Genomic DNA, 22145 nt, shown 5'->3' on the forward strand with positions numbered 1-22145 from the left:
GGGCCACACGCCGCGGGGGCGGGAGAGGCACCGAGAGGCCGCGGCCTGCTTGGGGCGGGAGTCGGGCCTGGGCGCAGCCGCCCCCCTCTTCCGGCGACACTGTCATTCTTACGTTTTAAAAATTCAGCCGTTCTCACTCACTTTGTTTCTCCGATGGAAGTAACATGCCGATTTTGTATGAAAACGTAGACATGTATGTATACAAAATTCAGAGGTTCGTCTTTTAAGGGCAGATTTGCAAGACCGGTAAGAAAAAGCACAGTATTCCCAAGGCAAACAGGAACCTTGGGTTTAAATGCTAAGAATTAGAACAAATCAACTAATGCAGATGAAATGGCTTTGCTAACTGTAAAACTTCATTATTATTTTTATTGTTGTTGTCGTTGTTATTATCATTTTATTTAGTTATTTATTTATTCAACATTAAAACAGGAAGCCCCAGATGGACAAATGGTAAGATGATTCAGTTATTAATTTGTAACATGTTTGATAGTTAGAAAATGTATTCAGTATAGCATTTTCTATTCAGCTTATCAGTTGATACTGGGAAACATCAGTGAGGGAAAAGAATCAGAAGGGGTTCTAGAAAATGCATAGGACAGATAAGTGGAGCTACAATGTAAGCGCTCGGATGGAGGCTTCTTAAAATATGGTGCAACAGTATATTTGTCAAGCCTTGAAGAAACAAGATTCGGGCTGGTAAAGTTTAGGTTGGGTTGATACAGATTATGAAAATGTTCATATCCTGGAGAACTTTGTTTTTGCTTGTATTGGCATTTTATCAAAAGAACCACTAAATTCTTGATAAGATGAGGGTGGAGTAAGTGTTGCACAACCGGTGATGAAAATATGTATTTGTAACCGAATTAGTTGAACAGAGGAAAAAGGCAGAAAAAGTAGCATCAGTGCAGAGTGGTGTTTAGGGCCAGTCTCTGGAGCCGGTTAGCCTAGATTTAAATCCCAGTTCTGCCACTCACTGTAGCAAGTTGTTTAACCTCTTTGTGCTTTAGTTTCTTCATCTGTAAAATGGGGGTAGCACCTACCTCATGAAGTTGTATGTAAATTCCTTAATATACATAAAATACTTTAACATGCCCAGTCATAGTAAGCGATGCATGGACAATTGTTATTATTATTGGTGTTGTTATTGTTAGTAATAGTAGTATTTAACAAAATAATAGGGCCAGAAATCAAGATTTAAGGAGGAGACTTTAACTAGTCTTGTGTTCTTTTCTCTCCTGTTTTTGCTGCCTCTGTCCTTGGATAGCAGGTAAATTTGACCTTAATTCCCTGTATAGGAGCCCCCAGAATGCTGGAGGCAAATTCTGTCATTTGCTAAAGATCGAAATGTGCTCCTTATCAAACTGTAGCTAATTGTGTCTGCTTCAACCAAGAGTACATACTGTTTATTATCATTATTATTATTCAACAGTTTAAGATGGTTAGTCATATTATTAACTAATTATTTTCCTGACCTAATTGTCATACATTTATATGGTGTTTTGTATTTTCATAATACCTTACAACCACTAATTGTATGAGGAGGTCTGTTTAAAGCAGGCTTACTTAGAGTTGTTTGTATTTGACAATGCCTGTCTTTTGTATACTTAATATAAGCACAATAAGATATATGTTTTGCTCTAGATTAATATCAGTATTTAGGATGACGATTCATCTATTCGATATGTAGGTTCTAAGACATGCAAGTTGGACTAGAATTATAATAGAGCAGATACTCTTACTTATTCTCATCCTAGAATGACACTAACATTATCACCAGCCTTATGCATGGGCAGAGTTGAACCTACCTCAACAAAGTAGCTTATGACTTAAGAAAGCATAACAAAGGCTTTCCTGGGTCTCGAAAACACTTAGATATAGGTGCCTGAAATTCCTCAATTAGAACTTTATTCCTTCATTCCTTTGGCTTAAGGCGAATAAGAAATTTAGTCCCTGCTTAAATTAAAAGACTTTGGGAAGAGATAACACATTAAACTCTTATCATTCATTACACCTGAGGGTGAATGAATTTGTTAAGTTCTTTTCTGAATAAAGTTTAATCGGCAAGGACACAGAAAAATCTATGAAACTGAAACTCAGTTGGGATGGAGTTGAAGAAGAAATAGAGTTAGAGGATACCCACTTTCAAAATTTGGCAGACTTCTGGAGATTTTTCTATATATATTCCCTCTATATGTAGAATTCAGCAACATTCCCTTTCCAAATGTCACTAAAAATTACAGTAAAGAGATTTTTCAAAGTACACACCCAAAAAGTACAAATAAATTAAGAGATAGCAATAACATTTTGAGAATTGGAAAGTAACTGTAAAGGAGGTAACTGATATGACTGACATAAGAAAGCTGAATCCCAAGGTAACAGTTAAGGAAACCAAGAACAAAAGTGATATGTCAGTACATTCACAACCTCTCAATGGCTCAGGAATTGGTAGCATTAAGTACCTCTGGAAGTGGAGGTAAAAGTGGGACTGAAAATAGCAGGATGGATTGAAAGTTTGTTTAGAACTGGATAGATGCATCCCCCCCACTCCACAAGATTGGCTGACTTCCCCTTTCCCACCCTGGAATAACATTAGAGACTTTTTCCCAGAAAGGGAGGGGTTCCATACTGAGAGAAGATAAAAAGAAGAAGGAGAAGGAGAAGAAGATAAAGTGAAAATAAACCTTGTGAATGTTGAAGACACACGTCCCCAACCCTCATCCTGCACTTGGCTCAAAATGTAATCATCAGGCTGATCCTTCCAGGTAGAAGACAGGAAGGGTCCTCTATGGAGAATACGTTTAGTCCAAGAGAAAAGACCCAAAGGTCCTGCAGAGGGAACCCAGATAAGTCTTCAGTACAGCCCCCAGTTGACAAGCTCTGTCCACATGCTCAGAGCTTCAGTTTCTTCATGCACCTCTTTTAAATAGGATCACACAGCCCGGGGTCATCAACAACTTGAGGAAAGCTTACATTAAAGATAGAACCCAAAGGAAAAACAGGACAAAAAAGAAACTGGGAAGAAACAGAGTTGCTTACATTGAACAGATAGGGAAAGATGGGAAGAAAACTTAAAAAAACAACTATTTTAATATCCTCATTAATATCCTCAGAGAGATAGAAGATGTTGCATCTGTAAAATAAGAATGGTATGGTATTTTTATTTTATTTTTTTTAACTTTTGGGTTTATTTATTTATGGCTGTGCTGGGTCTTCGTTTCTGTGCGAGGGCTTTCTCTAGTTGCGGCAAGTGGGGGCCACTCTTCATCGCGGTGCGCGGGCCTCTCACTATCGCGGCCTCTCTTGTCGCGGAGCACACGCTCCAGACACGCAGGCTCAGTAATTGTGGCTCACGGGCCTAGTTGCTCCGCGGCATGTGGGATCCTCCCAGACTAGGGCTCGAACCCGTGTCCGCTGCATTGGCAGGCAGATTCTCAACCACTGCGCCACCAGGGAAGCCCGGTATGGTATTTTTAAAAAGCAGCATTTTGGAAACAAAAAAGAGACTCTTAGAAATCAAGAATATGATAACAAATTTTTTTTAAAAATAAGAAGGGTGGAAAATAAGCTTGAAAATATTTAGCAAGCTTAGACTAGAGCAAAAAAGAATGGAAAATGGCAGGGAAATTTATTTTAAATTAGAAGGCCAGTCCAATGGATCCAATATCTGAATAATTGGAGAGAATAGAGGGAGGAAATAATTGAATACATTAATTAATAATTTGATATAATTTTATAGATCTGAAAGACATGAGTTTCCAAATTGAGAGGGTTCATTAAACACCAGAACAATGAATGAAAATAGACTCACTCTAGAGGGCATTATTGTGAAATTTCAGAACAGTGGGTTCAAAGAAAGGTCTGCAAAACTTCCAATGAGGGAAAAAAAGAAAACAAGTTTATGCAAAGAATCAAAAATTACAATGGCATCATACTTTTCAACAACAAAATGGGATGTCAGAAGGCTTTGGGGCAATGCCTTCAGAATTCTGAGGTAAAATAATTTCAATCTAGAATTCTATACTAAGAAACTGTCAATCAAGTGTAAGGGTAAAATAAGTCATTTCAGATGTGCAAGGTGTTGAAAATTTTTCCTAACTTGCAGTCTTTCTCAGGAAGCTGTCAGAAGATGTGCTCCATCAAAACTCAGGGAGTGGGACTTCCCTGGTGGCACAGTGGTTAGGAATCCGCCTGCCAACGCAGGGGATACGGGTTCGAGCCCTAGTCTGGGAAGATCCTACATGCCGCGGAGCAACTAAGCCCGTGCACCACAACTACTGAGCCCGTGTGCCTACAGCCTGTGCTCCGCAACAAGAGAAGCCACCGCAATGAGAAGCCTGTGCACCGCAACGAAGAGTAGCCCCCGCTCGCCGCAACTAGAGAAAGCCCACGCACAGCAACAAAGACCCAATGCAGCCAAAAATAAATAAATTAAAAAAAACAAAAAACAAAAAACACAACTCAGGGAGTAAACCAAAGGAAAAAAGATAAAGGAATCAGCTAACAGAATCCACCATAAGAAGGAGGTAAAGGAAATTCCTAGGATGATAGTAAAGCAGAATCCCAGGAAGACAGCTATGCATCAAGATGGGATAGTAAACAACCAGTCCAAATTGGAGCAAGTCAGAAGAGAGTCCCTACAGAAACAGACTTGCTGATATAAAAGACAAACTAGTGGTTACCAAAGGGGAGAGGGAAGGGGGAAGGGGCAAAGTAGGAGTGTGGGATTGAGGTACAAACTACTATGTCTAAAATAAATAAGCAACAAAGGTACATTGTATGACATAGGAAATTATAGCCATTATCTTATAATAACTTTTATTGGAGTATAATCTGTAAAAATACTGAATCACTATACTGTACATGAAAAACTAATAAAATATTGTGAATCAACTATACTTCAATTAAAAAAAAAAGAAGAGATTTCCTCAAGAAGATGAAACTGGTGGATGGCCTATGTATGTGTTTGAGCAGATTTATCAGATAGGAGGAGAGTGATATTGAATTAGTGATAAATACAAAGAAAACTAAGCAAAGGGAAAAAAAAAAAAAAGCTAGATCATTGTTAACACCAGGAAAAATATTGTGTAGAAATGTGTAATCATAGTATACACATGGCTCAACTGTAAATAGTGCTTACATAACCATAATAATGTAAATACTGATCTAATTTAAAATTATGGTATTGCTGCTGTACTTAGGGAAGATGAAAGGATGGATGTGTGATGGGTGGGGGTGGTTGTGTGTGTGTGTGTGAGTGTGAAAGAAAGCTAAATCTTTATCATCTGTCATCAGGAAACATTAGGTATTGTTTAAAACCAAAATATCAAGAAGTAACACTATAAGCATATTATTTAAGGAAAGGAAGTAGTTAACAAAAGAGCCCACCCAAAGCATTGAAAGAGGTTGCCTTTGTAAAGCAGGAAATTGGGGAGTTTTGGAGGAAGGACAGGGGCTTTCATAACAAACTTTGTAAAACCTCTTGACAAACTGTATGCTAGTATAACTGATATGACCAAAGTTTGTTTGGCAAAGGGAGAAACTAAAGGCAAGAAACCATTTTTGGTGCAGACAAGAGATTATAAGGGTTAATATGTGGAAAATAGGAAGGAGATGGTAGACTTGAAAGATGAGGTAAGATCAACCAAATTGTGCAAGTGATTAAATACAAAAAGTGAGGAAGAAAAAGTAGTCAAAGATGTTGCTAGAGTTTCTAGCTTGGATGAAGTTAGGTGAAGATGCCATTAATTGAGATAGGGACTACGGGAATGTAGAAAGATTTTTTTTTAACATGTTAAGTTTGATTGCTTGTATGATGACATTTGTGTGAGGATGTTGATTACGGGATGATAAATTTGGAATAGAAAGTCAAGAGAGAGATCTGGGCTGGAAGTAAAGATCTGAGAGTCATCTCTTAGAGATGAGATGCTAGAATAAATGCGGTAGTTCAGTGAGATGGTATAGTGAACAAAAAAAAGACAGAATGTGTGTAAACTTCAGGAGTCACTGAATTTAAGGATTGGGAGATGGAAGAGGAATTCACTGAAAAAAGCAGTTAAAGGGATAGGAAAATACATTATGAAGTTCAGGAAGAAGTGAGTTTCGAAATTAGGAAGCTGGTTCAAGATAAAAGTAGCATAGGCTTCATCTCCTGAACTCAACCCTACAGCTGCCACAGAAACAAGAGAGAAGCTGATAGATCCCAGAACCTTATATGGAAACTGTGAAAACTCCTTAGCAAGTATAGCAGATACCTATAGTGTCCAGTGTCATGTTCCTTTGGTCCACTTCTGATTGCAGCTGCAGCTGATTGCAGTTCTGTGCAAGCTCAGACTCACCTCATGGTGACAGCATCTCACCTCAGTCTCATTCAACCCTCTTCAGAACTTCTGCCACTGAAATCTCTGTGTGGGAGAGCCTGCTCCTTGCAAATGTGCGATGGAGTTAGAACCCATGGGGACAACTCTTAGCCAATGGGGGATGGAAACTGGTGGATAAAGACTCCAGTGTCCGGTCTGATTCTGGGAAGCAATTCTAGGAAGTATTCTGCACACTTCTCAGGATGGCCTGGTGGGATCAAGTACCCACTGACCAGAGTGGTGACCTCAGTAGCCCTCTTATGCTCTTCCTTCTTCATTCTTATCCTCCCCACTTCCTCATTTCCTGTGATCTGAAGTAAATTACAGTCAAGTCTTTGTCTCAGGGTCTACTTTTGAGGAAACCCACTGTGTGTGGGAGTTAGAGTGGAAGAAGCCTGGAGGGGAAGACCAAGTGCCACAAATTGGGTCCAGACTAAGGGAAATACACCTTTACCCCATAGGCTAGGGAATTACAACAAAGGAAGCAATTCCTAGAAATGATCAGTGCCTATTAGGTCCAGCTGCATATGACCAAAAAAAAAAAAAAATTTTTTTTTTTCAAATAATAGTTCCTTAAAAAAGTTTCTTTCTCTCAAGTAAAAGTTTGCCTGGTAGGCTGTCAGGACTCTTAACTTTCCGCACTCCATCCAGTGCTGCCATACTCAAGATCAATTCATGGTCTTATAGTGATGCTGGAGCTCCAGTTACCCTTTTGAGGGCAGTAGCAGGAAGAAGCAAGGAGAAAAGCAATTACCTCCTCCCTTTTAACAAATTCTTTCTGAAAGTTCCACACTTCTTACATTTCATTGGCCAGAACTTACATAACCACACCTAGTTTTGGGGAAAGAAAGTTGGGAAATGTAGTGTTTAATTCAGAGTAACCAGCAGAAAAATAAAAAGTATAACTTTCAAATTCAGTACAAAAAGTTTGCTCAATCCAATGAAACGTGGGAAAGAAAAAATTAAAAAAAAGAAGCATGAAAAATAGAAAACTGAAAATAGGTCTATTAATTATAATAAATGTAAATGGGCTAAACCCACCAATTGAAAGCCAGAGAGTCATACACTGGATTTTTAAAAATATTTATAATTGACTCTTGAACAACATGGGTTTGAACTTCAAGGATCCACTTATACACAGATTTTTTTCAATAAATATGCACTACAGTACTACATGATCCACAGTTGGTTGACTTCACGGATACAGAAATGCAGATACAGAGGGATGACTGTAGAGTTATACACAGATGTTCCACTGCTCAGAGGGTTAGCACCCCTAAACCGCCACATTGTCAGAGGGTCAACTGTAGTACCATACTTTCTAGGAGAGGCACATTTAAAACAAAAGGGAAGAGAAAGGCTGAAATAAGGAATAGAAAAGATATACCAGGGAAATATGAATCAAAGAAAAAAACAGAGTAGCAATTGTATCAGACAAGAGAATTGAAGTTGAAAAATGTCACAAGAGCTAAAACATATAACAATATTGGTAAAATAATAATAGACCAATAATATAAATATACCTGATATTGACACAAAAAATATGGTATAGACACAAAATATATAAAGCAATAACTCACAGCACTACAGAAAGAGATAAACTATTGTACTTAGAGGTTTTAATTCACCTCTCACATACGCAGATAGATCAAGCTCTGAAAATAAGCAAAGATATAGGGTATTTGAATAACATGATTAGTAAGCTCAAGCTAAAAGTTATATAGAAATGTATACCCATGAAAGAAATCATACTTTCAAGCATACCTGGAACATCCACAAAATTTGATTACATACCAAGCCACAAAAGAAGCATAAGGAAATTCCAAAGACTCAATATTCATTCTTTAACCAAATACTTATTGAGCAACACACACACACACACACACAGAGGTTATATCCTAATGGGAAAGACTAATAACAAACAAATATATAATAAAATTTCAGGTAGTGGTAAAAGCTTTGAAGAGAATAAACTGGAATAAGGGGAGAGAAGATGATTTGGTGAAGTCTTATTTTAAATAAAGTGGCCCAGGAAGTCTTTTCTGTGGAGGTGTCATATGAACGAAGCAAGGGAATTAGCTATGCAAATAGAAGAGTGGTTCTGGCAGAGAAAACATCATGTGCAAATGTCTTATGATATGAGAAAGAGTTTGGCATCTCTGAGGAAGGCCAGTGTGGCTGGAATAGGTAGGTGTTTGAGGAGAAAAAAAGAAAAAGTTGAATATGCAATTAGGGAGGTGGCCAGGAGTCAGATCACAGAAAGCAGTAATTCTCAGTGCTGTCAAATTCAAAGGGCCCCTTTTCTTAATGGAAAAATGTTAATGAAAGTATTACAAATACGGAGAAGTCATATGTGTACACCTTAATGAATCTTCACATAGTGAACCACCTGGGCAATCAGTACGCAGATCAAGAAAGTGAGCATTACCACTACTTCCGAAGCCTCTGAATGCCCATCCAGTCATTAACCCTTGCCATGAGCTACCACTATTATGACTTCTAACACCGTGGACTAGTTTTGCCTCATTCTGAACTATATATATAGTGGAATCATATAACATGTATTCTGTCACTGTTGGGTGCAGTGTTGTAAAAGCCAAACTTGTTAATATTGTGGTTCTGATCTTCTATATCCATAGTGATTATTTGCTTTGTTCTGTCAGCTTCTGAGAGATGTAAGTCTCCCACTATGATTGTGGCTTCTTCTACTTTTAGTTATGCCAATTTTGCTTTATATATTTTGAAGCTGTGTTATATGTATATTCAGATTTTGACTTTTAGTCACTTCCTGATGGATTGACCTCTTTGTCCTGATGTAAGCCCCTTTTATGATAATAATTCTTCTTGCCTTAAAGTCTACTATGATTGATTATAAGTATAGCTGGTTAATGTTTGCATACTGAGTATATAGTTCCATCTTTTTACTTTCAAACTTTCTGTGTGCTTAAAAAATAAGATCTGTCTGTTGACAACATAGGTTTTTCTTTCATCTACTGAGACAGTCTTAGTCCTTTACTTGGAATTTTATTCTGTTTAATATAGTTGCTGATAATTTGGGTTTATGTCTACCATCTCACTATTTATTTTCTATTCTACCAGTTTTTTGTTTCCTTTTCATTCATATCTTACCTTCCTTGAATTAATCAAGATGTTTTATTTCCATTAATATTAATATTTTAATATTGTTACATTTATATAACAATTTAACAAAATTTGTTAATTAGACATTATTTTTGTTTTAATATTGATAGTTAGATTAGAAATTATAACATATATCCTTGACATATTTTATTTTAATACAAATTATTACCTTCATAACTTCCATAATAATGCTAGGACCTTAAAATACTTTATTTCTATTTATTAACTTTTGCCCTTTTGGGTTGTTTTATTCCATAAAACATTACTGTTATTATTTGAACAGTATATATCCACTTGTATTTACTATATATTTTCTTGTTCTGTTCTTTATTTCTCCTTTCAATTCCCTCTGGTTTCCCTCTAGGGTTACTTTCTTTCTGCCCTGAAGAACTCTTATCATTGGTTTTTGTTTTTGTTTTTGTTTTTTTTCTTTTAGTTTTGCAGTGGGGGGTTGCCTAAAAATATCTTTATTTCATCTTTATCTTTTTATTCACTTATTTCACTCTCAATGTTGAAGGATATTCTTACTGTTGGTTGGAACTTATTTTTCTTTCAGCACCCTAAAGATATCATTCCATTTTTCTGGCTTCCATTACTTTTTTTAAGAAGTCATCTATCAGTCTTATTGCGTTTTTGAGGGTAATGTATCATGATTTTCCCAATTTGTATAGCTAGAAACCTAGAGAATAGGTGTGGGAATAAATCTTAAGGATGGAAGGAATATAAAGTTCAATCAGGCCAACGATGGCTCACTAATCAGAGAGTCTGGATTCAGCATGTTAGCCAACGAGCATGGAAATAGACCTGATAGTTTTCTTGTTTGGTTGACCCAAATTCTGGACCCAAAAGTGGCTTCCATTAAATGAAATAGAAATGCCAGAACTTCTTTCATATGTTGTAGAGAAAGGTATTTAGGAAATTGTAAAGTTTAAGGAAACTGGAATATTAGTGGATTTATCATGTAAGACCTGCTCATCCACCCTCCCACCACGTCCCCCAAGAGGGTTCTCAGGATACGCTTTTCATCAAAGTAGTGAGAAATAGATTCATGAGGGGATCCCCAGAATCCTTGAAGAGTTCTGCGCTGGCTCTTCTTTAGGTAAGTAATTGAAGTTGGGAACTGCTACCATTGAACTGGGACCCCTAAATTAAATGGAGATGATAGGATCCTAGGATAGCAGGGGCCAAGTGGCAGCACTTAATTACCAAAGTCAAGGTGGACATAATGACTGTAATGGACTACAGAGCCAAAGCGATAATTAGAATAGCCTAACCTGCAGAGGTCTTTGGCATTGGCTAATTGATTATGGTGTCCCTAGAATTGAAATAGATGGGCATCCTTATTAAAGTCTTCCTTCATCTCTTACTCTAGTGCTAATGAACAGAAGTCTGGCTTGTATCACCAAAACAGAGAGCCTCAGCTACTCTATCATTTCCCAGGCTTGAGTCATGTCACAAACCTGGAGTTCCTTGAATGGAGGGAAAGCCAGGTCCCCTTGATAAAGGACCATGCCATACTGCCAAATATTTACAGTGTTAATCTTCTTTCTAGCCATCTCCCAAGGACCTGTAATCATTTACCAATGTGACTGTGTACTGAGGAAAGAGAAAGAGTCAGACTATTTTAGGAATTACTAAATACTAGCTCTGACACTAATTTTTAGAGACCCCAAATGTTGCTGTAGTCCAACAGTGAGGGTAGGGCCTTAGGAAATTAAAGTCGGGTGGTCAATGGAGTTTTGTCACAGGTTCTTATATAGTGGTCCCAGGGGGTATCTGAATCTACCTTGTGGTTATTTGCCCAGTTCTGTAATACGTAACTGGAATAGACATATTTAGCAACTGGCAGAACCTCCACATTGATTCCCTGACTCATGGAGTGAGTACTGTTATGTCAGGAAAGGCTAAGTGGGAGCCACTAGAATTGCCTCTGTTTATGAAAATAGTAAGACAATATCATATTTATGGATGGATTGCAGAGATAAATACCACCATCAAGGACTGAAAAGATGCAGGGATGGTGATTCCTACCACATCTCTATTCAACTTGCCTATGTAGCCTTGAGAAGACAGATGTGTCTTGCATAACCACACTGGTTTATTGTAAACTTAATCAGGTGGTGACTCCTATTGCAGCTGTTGTTCCAGATGTGCTTTCATTGCTGGAGCAAATCAACACATCCTCTTGCAACTGGCTCGCAGCTATTTTGAGATTTTTTTTCCCCTCTATACCTGTCAGTAAAGACCAGAGATCAGCAAACTTTTTTGTCAGTGACCGGATGGAAAATATTTTAGGATTTATGGGCCATAGGTCCCTGTCACAACTACTCAACTCTGACATTGTAGTGCAAAAGCATCCATAGACAATACATAAATTAACGGACATGGTTGTGATCCAGTAAAACTTTATGTACAAAAACAGCTGGGAGGACAGATTGGCCTTCGGGCCATGGTTTGCTGACCTTTTGCATCATTAAATATCATCACATGGAGTCTTCTTTCAGCAGGCAAGGCCAACAATACACCTTCAATGTCCTAGCGGAGAGACATATCAACTCTTCACCCCTATTCCATAATCCAGTGTGCAGAGACCGATCACCCTTCCATTCCACATGACATCATGCTAGTCTGATACATTGATGACATTATGCTGATTGCTGAGCAGGAAGTAATAACTCTTCCTGCTGCACATGTGCCAGAAGGTACAAAATAAATCCCACAAAAATTTAGAGGCTTGCCATTTTGGTGACACTTCTAGGGAGTTCAGTGGTCTGGGGCATGTCAAGATATGTCTCCCGTGTGAAGGATAATTGGCTCCATCTGGCCCCCACTACCACTAAGAAAGAGGTACAATACCTAGTAAGCCTCTTTGGAATTTGGAGGCAATATATACCTCATTTTTGCATGCTGCTCTGTCCCATATAAGAAGTGACCTCCAAAGCTGCCAGTTTTGAGTGGGACCCAGAACAAGACTGGTCTGCAGCATAAGCTGCTCTGTCTCTTGGCCATATGACCCAGCAGATCCAATGGTGCCTGAAATGTCAGTGGCAGATAGGGATGCTGTATGGAGCATTTGGCAGGCTGCTATATGTGAATCACAGTACAGACTCTCAGGATATTGAAGCAAAGCCATGTCAAACTCTATGTATAACTATGCTTTAAAAAACAAACAAAAACAGTTGCTTGCTTGCTATGAGGCCTTGGTAGAGAATGAATGCTTGACAATGGACCATAAAATTACTGTGAGACCTGAGCTGTCCTTCATGAACTAGGTGTTATGTGACCCATAATGTCAGCCGTGAAGTTGGGCATGCGCAGCAGTACTCCATTAGCAAATACAAGTGGCATATACAAGACGGGGTTCAAGAAGATCCCGAAGACACAAGCGAGTTGCATAAGTAGCCCTACTCCTACAACATTATTTTTTTCTCCCAGTTATCACTTAAGGCCTCATGAGGAGTTCTCTTTGACCAGTGGGCTAAGGAAGAAAAAAATTCTGGTTTGGTTTACCAATGGGGCTGCATTAAAGAAGTAGAGAGCTACAGCACTGCAGCCCCACTCCAAGATGGCCCTGAAAAACCGTGGAGAAGGGAGAACCTCCTGAGGGCAGAACCCAGAACAGTGCACCTGGTTGTTTATTTTTCCTGAAAGTAGAGATGTCCAGAGATGTGGATCCATACGGATTCCTGACATGGTTAGCTGTTTGGTGGGATGGTCAGGAACTTGGAAAGAACATGGTTGGAAGATTGGTGACCAGGAGGTAGGGGGAAGAAATATGTGGATAGAGCTCTCTGAATGGGAACAGAGGTTCAAGATAATTGTATCCCATGTGAATGCTCTTCAGAGGGCAACCCCTGTAGAGGAGAATTTTAATCAGCTGTAAAATGGGTGACCCACTTTTTGGCTGTCAGTCAGCCTACTTCCCCATCCACTCCTGTCACTGACCAGTGGGCTCCCAAAGTAGCCAACTCAGCAGGGATGGGAGGTTGAGCATGGATAAGGAACATGGATTTCCATTAACCAAGACCAATATGGCAAAACCACTGCTGAGGGTCGAACCAGCCAATAGCAGAGATGAACATTGCACACTCAATACAGAATCATTTCCTAGGGGCATTAGGTATCTTCTGGTGGCAGCTTGATTCCAGTGAACTACTTTCATCATGGAAGGGGCAGCACTTTGTTCTCATCAGAAGGGACACTTCCTCTGGATATGGATTTGCCTTTCTTCTCTCAATGCTTCAGCCGAAACCACCATTTATGAATTTAAAAATCCATTTGCTGTCATTGGATTCCATATAGTATTGCTTCTAATCAAGGAACTTATGTTACAGCAAACGTAATGTGGCAATGGGTCCATGCTAGTGGAATTTCCTGGGCTTACCATGTTTCCCATCATGCTGAAGCAGCTGACTTGATAGAACAGTGGTATGGCATTTTAAAAACTCAGTTACAGTGCCAGTGAAGTGGCAGCATCTTGCAATGCTGAAGCAATGTGTTCCAGGAGGCAGTATATGCTCTAAATCAGCAACCGATGTTTGCTGCTGTTTTTCCTGTAGCCATACTTCATGGGTCTGGGAATTAAGGGTGGAAATGGGAGTGGCTCCTCTCACTAGCAAAATTTGCTTTTCATCTGCATTACTTTTATTTATTTATTTATTTATTTAACATCTTTATTGAAGTATAATTGCTTTACAATGGTGTGTTAGTTTCTGCTGTGTAACAAAGTGAATCAGCTATGCCTATACATATATCCCCATATCCCCTCCTCTTGAGCCTCCCTTCTACCCTCCCTATCCCACCCCTCTAGGTGGTCACAAAGCATCAAGCTGATCTTCCTGTGCTATGTGGCTGTTTCCCACTAGCTATCTATTTTACATTTGGTAGTGTATATATGTCAATGCGACTCTCTCACTTCGTCCCAGCTTACACTTCCCCATCCCCGTGTCCTCAAGTCCATTCTTTATTCCTGTCCTGCCTCTAGGTTCTTCAGAACCATTTATTTTTTTTCTTTTAGATTCCATATATATGTGTTAGCATATGGTATTTGTTTTTCTCTTTCTGACTTACTTCACTCTGTATGACAGACTCTAGGTCCATCCCCCTCACTACAAATAACTCACTTTCATTTCTTTTTATGGCTGAGTAATATTCCATTGTATATATGTGCCACATCTTCTTTATCCATTCATCTGTCAATGGACACTTAGGTTGCTTCCATGTCCTGGCTATTGTAAATAGAGCTACAATGAACATTGTGGTATATGACTCTTTTTGAATTATGGTTTTCTCAGGGTATATGCCCAGTAGTGGGATTGCTGGGTCATATGGTAGTTCTATTTTTAGTTTTTTGAGGAACCTCCATACTGTTCTCCATAGTGGCTGTATCAATTTACATTCCCACCAACAGTGCAAGAGGGTTCCCTTTTCTCCACACCCTCTCCAGCATTTATTGTTTGTAGATTTTTTGATGATGGACATTGACTGGTGTGAGGTGATACCTCATTGTAGTTTTGATTTGCATTTCTCTAACGATTAGTGATGTTGAGCATCCTTTCATGTGTTTGTTGGCAATCTATATATCTTCTTTGGAGAAATGTCTATTTAGGTCTTCTGCCCATTTTTGGATTGGGTTGTTTGCTTTTGTAATACTGAGCTGCATGAGCTGCTTGTATATTTTGGAGATTAACCCTTTGTCAGTTGCTTCATTTGCAAATATTTTCTCCCATTCTGAGGGTTGTCTTTTTGTCTTGTTTATGGTTTCCTTTGCTGTGCAAAAGCTTTTAAGTTTCATTAGGTCTCATTTGTTTACTTTTTTTTAATTTCCATTTCTCTTGGAGGTGGGTCAAAAAGGATCTTGCTGTGATTTATGTCATAGAATGTTCTGCCTGTGTTTTCCTCTAAGAGTTTTATAGTGTCTGGCCTTACATTTAGATCTTTAATCCATTTGGAGTTTATTTTTGTGTAAGATGTTAGGGAGTGTTCTAATTTCATTCTTTTATATGTAGCTGTCCAGTTTTCCCAGCACCACTTATTGAAGAGGCTGTCTTCTCCACTGTATATTCTTGCCTCCTTTATCAAAGATAAGGTGACCATATGTGCATAGGTTTATCTCTGGGCTTTCTATCCTGTTCCATTGATCTATGCTTCTGTTTTTGTGCCAGTACCATACTGTCTTGATTACTGTAGCTTTGTAGTATAGTCTGAAGTCCGGGAGCCTGATTCCTCCAGCTCTGTTTTTCTTTCTTTCTCAAGATTGCTTTGGCTGTTCGGGGTCTTTTGTGTTTCCATACAAATTGTGAAAATTTTTGTTCTAGTTCTGTGAAAAATGCCATTGGTAGTTTGATAGGGATTGCACTGAATCTGTAGATTGCTTTGGGTAGTATAGTCATTTTCACAATATTGATTCTTCTAATCCAAGAACATGGTATATCTCTCCATCTGTTTTTATCATCTTTGATTTCTTTCATCAGTGACTTATAGTTTTCTGCATACAGGTCTTTTGTCTCCTTAGGTAGGTTTATTCCTAGGTATTTTATTCTTTTTTTGCAATGGTAAATGGGAGAGTTTCCTTCATTTCTCTTTCAGATTTTTCATCATTAGTGTATAGGAATGCAAAAGGTTTCTGTGCATTAATTTTGTATCCTGCTACATTACCAAATTCATTGATTAGCTCTAGTAGTTTTCTGGTAGCATCTTTAAGATTCTCTATGTATTGTATCATGTCATCTGCAAGCACTGACAGTTTTACTTCTTCTTTTCCAATTTGGATTCCTTTTATGTCTTTTTCATCTCTGATTGCCATGGCTAGGAGTTCCAAAACTATGTTGAATAATAGTGGTGAAAGTCGGAAACCTTATCTTGTTCCTGATCTTAGTGGACATGGTTTCAGTTTTTCACCATTGATAATGATGTTGGCTGTGGGTTTGTCATATATGGCCTTTATTATGTTGAGGTAAGTTCCCTCTATGACTACTTTCTGGAAAGTTTTTATCATAAATGGGTGTTGAATTTTGTTGAAAGGTTTTTCTGCATCTGTTGAGATTATCATATGGTTTTTATCCTTCAGTTTGTTAATATGGTGTATCACATTGATTGATTTTGTAAACTGAAGAATCCTTGTACTCCTGGGATAAACCCAACTTGATCATGGTGTATGATCCTTTTAATGTGCTGCTGGATTCTGTTTGCTAGTATTTTGTTGAGGATTTTTGCATCTATGTTCATCAGTGATATTGGCCTGTAGTTTTCTCTTTTTGTAACATCTTTGTCTGGTTTTGGTATCAGGGTGACGGTGGCCTCATAGGATGAGTTTGGGAGTGTTCCTCCCTCTGCTATATTTTGGAAGAGTTTGAGAAGGATAGGTGTTAGCTCTTCTCTAAATGTTTGATAGAATTTGCCTGTGAATCCATCTGGTCCTGGGCTTTCGTTTGTTGGAAGATTTTAGTCACAGTTTCAATTTCAGTGGTTGTGATTGGTCTGTTAATATTTTCTATTTCCTGGTTCAGTCTCGAGAGGTTGTGCTTTTCTAAGAAATTGTCCATTTCTTCCAGGTTGTCCATTTTATTGGCATATAGTTGCTTGTAGTAATCTCTCATGATCCTTTGTATTTCTGCACTGTCAGTTATTACTTCTCCTTTTTCATTTCTAATTCTATTGATTTGAGTCTTCTCCCTTTTTTTCTTGTTGAGTCTGGCTAATGGTTATCAATTTTTTTTATTTTGTCAAAGAACCAGCTTTTAGTTTTATTGATATTTGCTATTGTATTCTTCTTTTCTTTTTCATTTATTCCTGATCTGATCTTTATATTTCTTTCCTTCTGCTAACTTTGGGGTATTTTTGTTCTTCTTTCTCTAATTGCTTTAGGTGTAAGGTTAGGTTGTTTATTGGAGATGTTTCTTGTTTCTTGATGTGGGATTGTATTGCTATAAACTTCCCTCTTATAACTGCTTTTGCTGCATCCCATAGGTTTTGGGTCGTCGTGTTTTCACTGTCATTTGCTTCTAGGTATTTTTTGATTTCCTCTTTGATTTCTTCAGTGATCTCTTGGTTATTTAGTAGCATATTGTTTAGCCTCCATGTATTTGTAGTTTTTACAGTTTTTTTCCTGTAATTGATATCTAGTCTCATAGTGTTGTGGTCAGAAAAGATACTTGATACAATTTCAATTTTCTTAAATTTACCAAGGCTTGATTTGTGACCCAAAATATGATCTATCCTGGAGAATGTTCCATGAGCACTTGAGAAGAAAGTGTATTCTGTTGTTTTTGGATGGAATGTCCTATAAATATCAATTAAGTCCATCTTGTTTAATGTATCATTTAAAGCTTGTGTTTCCATATTTATTTTCATTTTGGTTGATCTGTCCATTGGTGAAAGTGGGGTGTTAAAGTCCCCTACTATGATTGTGTTACTGTCGATTTCCCCTTTTATTGCTGTTAGCATTTGCCTTATGTATAGAGGTGCTCCTATGTTGGGTGCATAAATATTTACCATTGTTATAGCTTCTTCTTGGATTGATCCCTTGATCATTATGTAGTGTCCTTCTTTTTCTCTTGTAATAGTCTTTATTTCAAAGTCTGTATTGTCAAGCAGTCAAGCATTTCCTAAGCAGCAGCGTGGTGGGAAGCTGATAGTTTTGCTTCCATAGATTTGGCTGGGAAGGAAGCAAGTCCAGTTGGATTTAGAAAGCTTATTACTCAGTTCCCATCAGGAACATAAGCTTCATGTTTACCTCGGCTCCCCTTGCCACCTGAGCCCCCGGGGAGGCAATGTGGAGCAGGCCCAGGTAGACACCATACACACAAGTCTGTGTCACAGCTGAGAAATGCTAAGTCCTCAGTCTCATAAGGTGACTGCCAGCAAACCTGCCCATCCTCCTTTCTGGAAAGAGACTCTATCTTTAATATCCTGGAATATAGACAAATCTTTCCTGGGAGGGGGAACTTTTCTGTCCTGGAATGTCTCTGGGGGTTTTCTATCTCTGCTTTCCTGGTGAGGAAACAAATCTGCCCTCTGACCTAGAGAGAGAGAGACACCATGCTATGCAAACGTCATTGAACAGATAGCCCTAGGTATGTTGAAACTCCATGGAGAACTGCCTACCACAAGAAATACCTAGTGAAGAATACCTTGTGGAAGAGACCAGTCTTCACAACATTGGATTTCTAGTGTCATAACATCTGCCTCAAGAGTAGGTTTCTTAGGATGGCTTGAATAAAATTTTGCTTCATCCAGAATTATAGGCACATATTGGAAGGCACACTCCAACATTTGATTTATGCCTCTTTATTATTAGTACTCTGAATTCCCATATCTTTCAGAATCTGTGCCATCTCCAAGGCATCTTGAATTTTTCTTGGGAGTTGCCATCCTGCTAGCCTCCCTGATCTGTCAACTGCTCTAGAAAATTTTTTACTTTAACAATCAAAAAATTTTGAAACAATCTCAAAATTACAGTAAAGATTCAAGTACAGTCCCAAAAAACCTGAGGGTTTTCAAATATGAGGTAGGTTGCTGACATGATTCCCATCACTGCCGAATACTTTAGTGTGTATTTCCTACAAACAAGAACATTCTTCAGCATAACCACAACACGGTGCATTCGTTTCCTAGGCCTGTCATAACAAATTACCACAAACTTGATGGCTTAAAACAACAGAAATTGATTTTCTCGTAGTCTGGCGGCGGAAAGTCTGAAATCAAGGTGTCAGCAGAGCTGCGCTTCCTCTGGAGCCTCCAGGGGAGAATCCTCCATTGCCGTTTACAGCTTCTGGTGGCTCCAGGAATTCCTTGGTTTTGTGGCTGCATCACTCCAATTTCTGCTTCCATATTCACATGAACTTCTCTTTGTGTCTTCTCTTCTCTGTGCGTCTTATCTAAGGACACGTGATTTAGGACCCATCCAGTTAATCTGGATGATCTTATCTTGAGATCCTTAACTTAATTATATTTGCAAAGACTTTTTTCAAATGAGGTCACGTTCACAGATTTCAGGAATTAGGACCTGGGTGTATCTTTTGGGGAGCCACCATTCAACTCACTACAATGACCAGAAATCTAGATATTGAAACTAACACATTACTATCATCTAATCCACAGACCCCATTCCAAATTTGACCAGTTGTCTCAATCATGTCGTTTTTTTTTTTTAAACTATTTATTTATTTATTTATTTATTTTAAAAACTCTTTATTTTATATTGGAGCATAGTTGATTAACAATGTTGTGTTAGTTTCAGGTGTACAGCAAAGTGATTCAGTTTTACATATACATGTATCTATTCTTTTCAAATCCTTTTCCCATTTAAATTATTACAGAATATTGAGCAGAGTTCCCTGTGCTATACAGTAGGTCCTTCTTGGTTATCTATTTTAAATATAGCAGTGTGTACATGTCAATCCCAAATTCCCAATCTATCCCTTCTCCCCATCCTTCCCCCCTGGTAACCATAACTTTGTTTTCTAAGTCTGTGAGTCTGTTTCTGTTTTGTAAATGAGTTCATTTGTATCTTTTTTTTTTTTCTAGATTCTGCATATAAGCAACATCATATGATATTTGTCTTTCTCTGTCTATCTGTCCTTTATGGTAAAAGAATCCAGTTCAGAATCATGTGGTATATTTACTTGCCTCTTTATCCTCCTTCAGTTTGGAAGAGTTCCTTGGTCTTTCATTGACTTTCATGACTTGACAATTTTGAAGATTCAGGCCCTCAATTTGGGTTTCTGATGTTTGCTCATGATTATATTTAGGTATGCATTTTTCGAAGGAACATCACAGAGTGATGTTTTCTTCCCATACATCCCATTAGGTGGCACATATTTTCAATTTATGCCATTACCAAGCAATGTTACTTTGACCTCTTGGTTAAGGTGGTGATGCCAAACTTTACTGTTAAATTACTCTTCTCATGTATGTAGAGATCCTGTTCTTCATCAAACTTTCCATTTAATTATATCACTGTGGACTCACAGTTGACTATTTCAATCAGTGGGTTATACTCCATTGCTATTTTATTCTTTTCATTTTAAAAAATTATTATCTGACGCTTAGTTTTTGGCCAGAAGGAGCCCCTCCAAGCTGGTTTCTGTGTCTTTTTAACTTGTCACCATCATTCTTTGAGCATTTTCTTGCTTTCTGCTACAAGATGTTCCTAGCTCATCTTGTACTTTCGTTGTCTTAGCCGTGGAATCAAATATTTCACCCTGGTTCCTTTTATTGGAGAATGGCTGTTAGAAGCTACGATAATATAGGGGAACATGCTTTGTTGTCTGAGATAAACAAACAAACAAAAAATCTCCCCATATAATTCTGGTCCCCCAAATAAATGAAACCTTAAGTGGTTTTTTTTCTGGAAATTTCTCGCTCCCTAACAAAAACAACCAATTTCATCCTTGATTTTTGTAGTGCTGATGCCTGAAAAAAATGTCATGGTCTTTGTGGATATGATAATAATATGAGAAAATTGCTATTTTCCATCATGTACAAATGAAATATAAACTCAGTAACATTGGTAACTTTGTGGGATTAAAAAAACTTATTGTATTTTTTTGTTAATGTTATTTCTAAAAATCTCCTTTGCAAGCTATTTTTCTTTTCTGAGTGCTTTTGTCTTTGAGTTTTCTTTTGACAGGATGTTGTATTCAAACTGGTGTTGTAACTGAGTCTTCAGGAAAACACTGTTCTCTCAGGAGTATGCTGAGATCTGAGTCTAGAGTCATTACGGGTGGTCAGGATGGGTCTCAAGAAAGATATGCAAGGCAACTTCCCTAGGTGATCTTACACAGGATCTTTAATCTAGTCTTCTTGGACACAGGAGGACAGGCTGTCTGTGTTGGCAGGAGAGGCTCAGAGAGACTTGGAGTTAAGTTCTCATCTTTGTTCAATTCCACCAGAGGTCCCCATTCCAAGTCTCAGGTTCACTCCCTCTCAATGCCATAACTTTAACATAAGAGACATGGCCAAGTCTATGAATTCAACTCAAGTTGTTTTTTTTTTGCAACCCAAGCAACTAAATTTGGGGTATGATTTTCAGTGAGTTTGACCCTGCAGCTATAAGAAATTGCAAACTATCTTAGGGTCACCATAGACTCTCTCTAGTTCTTTGTGACTTGAAATGTCTCAAAGTTTAAAATCACAGTTTAAAGCCTTGATCTTGTCGTTTTTTTTCTGTAAGCTCTCCAGTGCAGTCAGAAGCAGCCAATGACCCCCTAGTTCTCATACTCTTCAGTATTATCATAGCAACCCAGTGCATCAGCCACTTGGTCCTCCAGGCCACTTGTTTCAGTACAACTAGATTCCTATTTTCTATCAGCAAAAGATCTCAGCACTGCTTTCAAAGTTAAGCACATAACCAAACAATCCCAAATCCCATCTTTGAGGGTCTGTTTCCCAGAACCACTCTGGCACTGAGTACTGTACCTGTTAGGGTACCGTCAGGAAGACAGAGACCACACCAGTCATTTCAGCAGAGAGAATTTAATGTAAGAAATGTGTTACATGGGGCAAACATTGAGGCCCAGAGATAATGACCTGCTACTGGAACAAAGGGAAGAAGCTGGTATTTTCAGGGCTTCCCTGGTGGCACAGTGGTTAAGAATCCGCCTGCCAATGCAGGGGATACGGGTTCAAGCCCTGGTCCGGGAA

The 22145-nt window shown here is 38.4% G+C and overlaps 1 long non-coding RNA gene across 1 annotated transcript in view; it reads left to right on the forward strand.

The window, feature by feature from the left end:
* LOC309642220 overlaps positions 1-22145 on the forward strand; it is a 392437-nt gene that overhangs the window by 355971 nt on the left and 14321 nt on the right. The window lies entirely within an intron of this gene.

The sequence above is a fragment of the Balaenoptera physalus genome, assembly GCF_965194825.1.
Source record: "Balaenoptera physalus genome assembly, chromosome: 14".
In the NCBI taxonomy this organism is placed as follows: domain Eukaryota; kingdom Metazoa; phylum Chordata; class Mammalia; order Artiodactyla; family Balaenopteridae; genus Balaenoptera; species Balaenoptera physalus.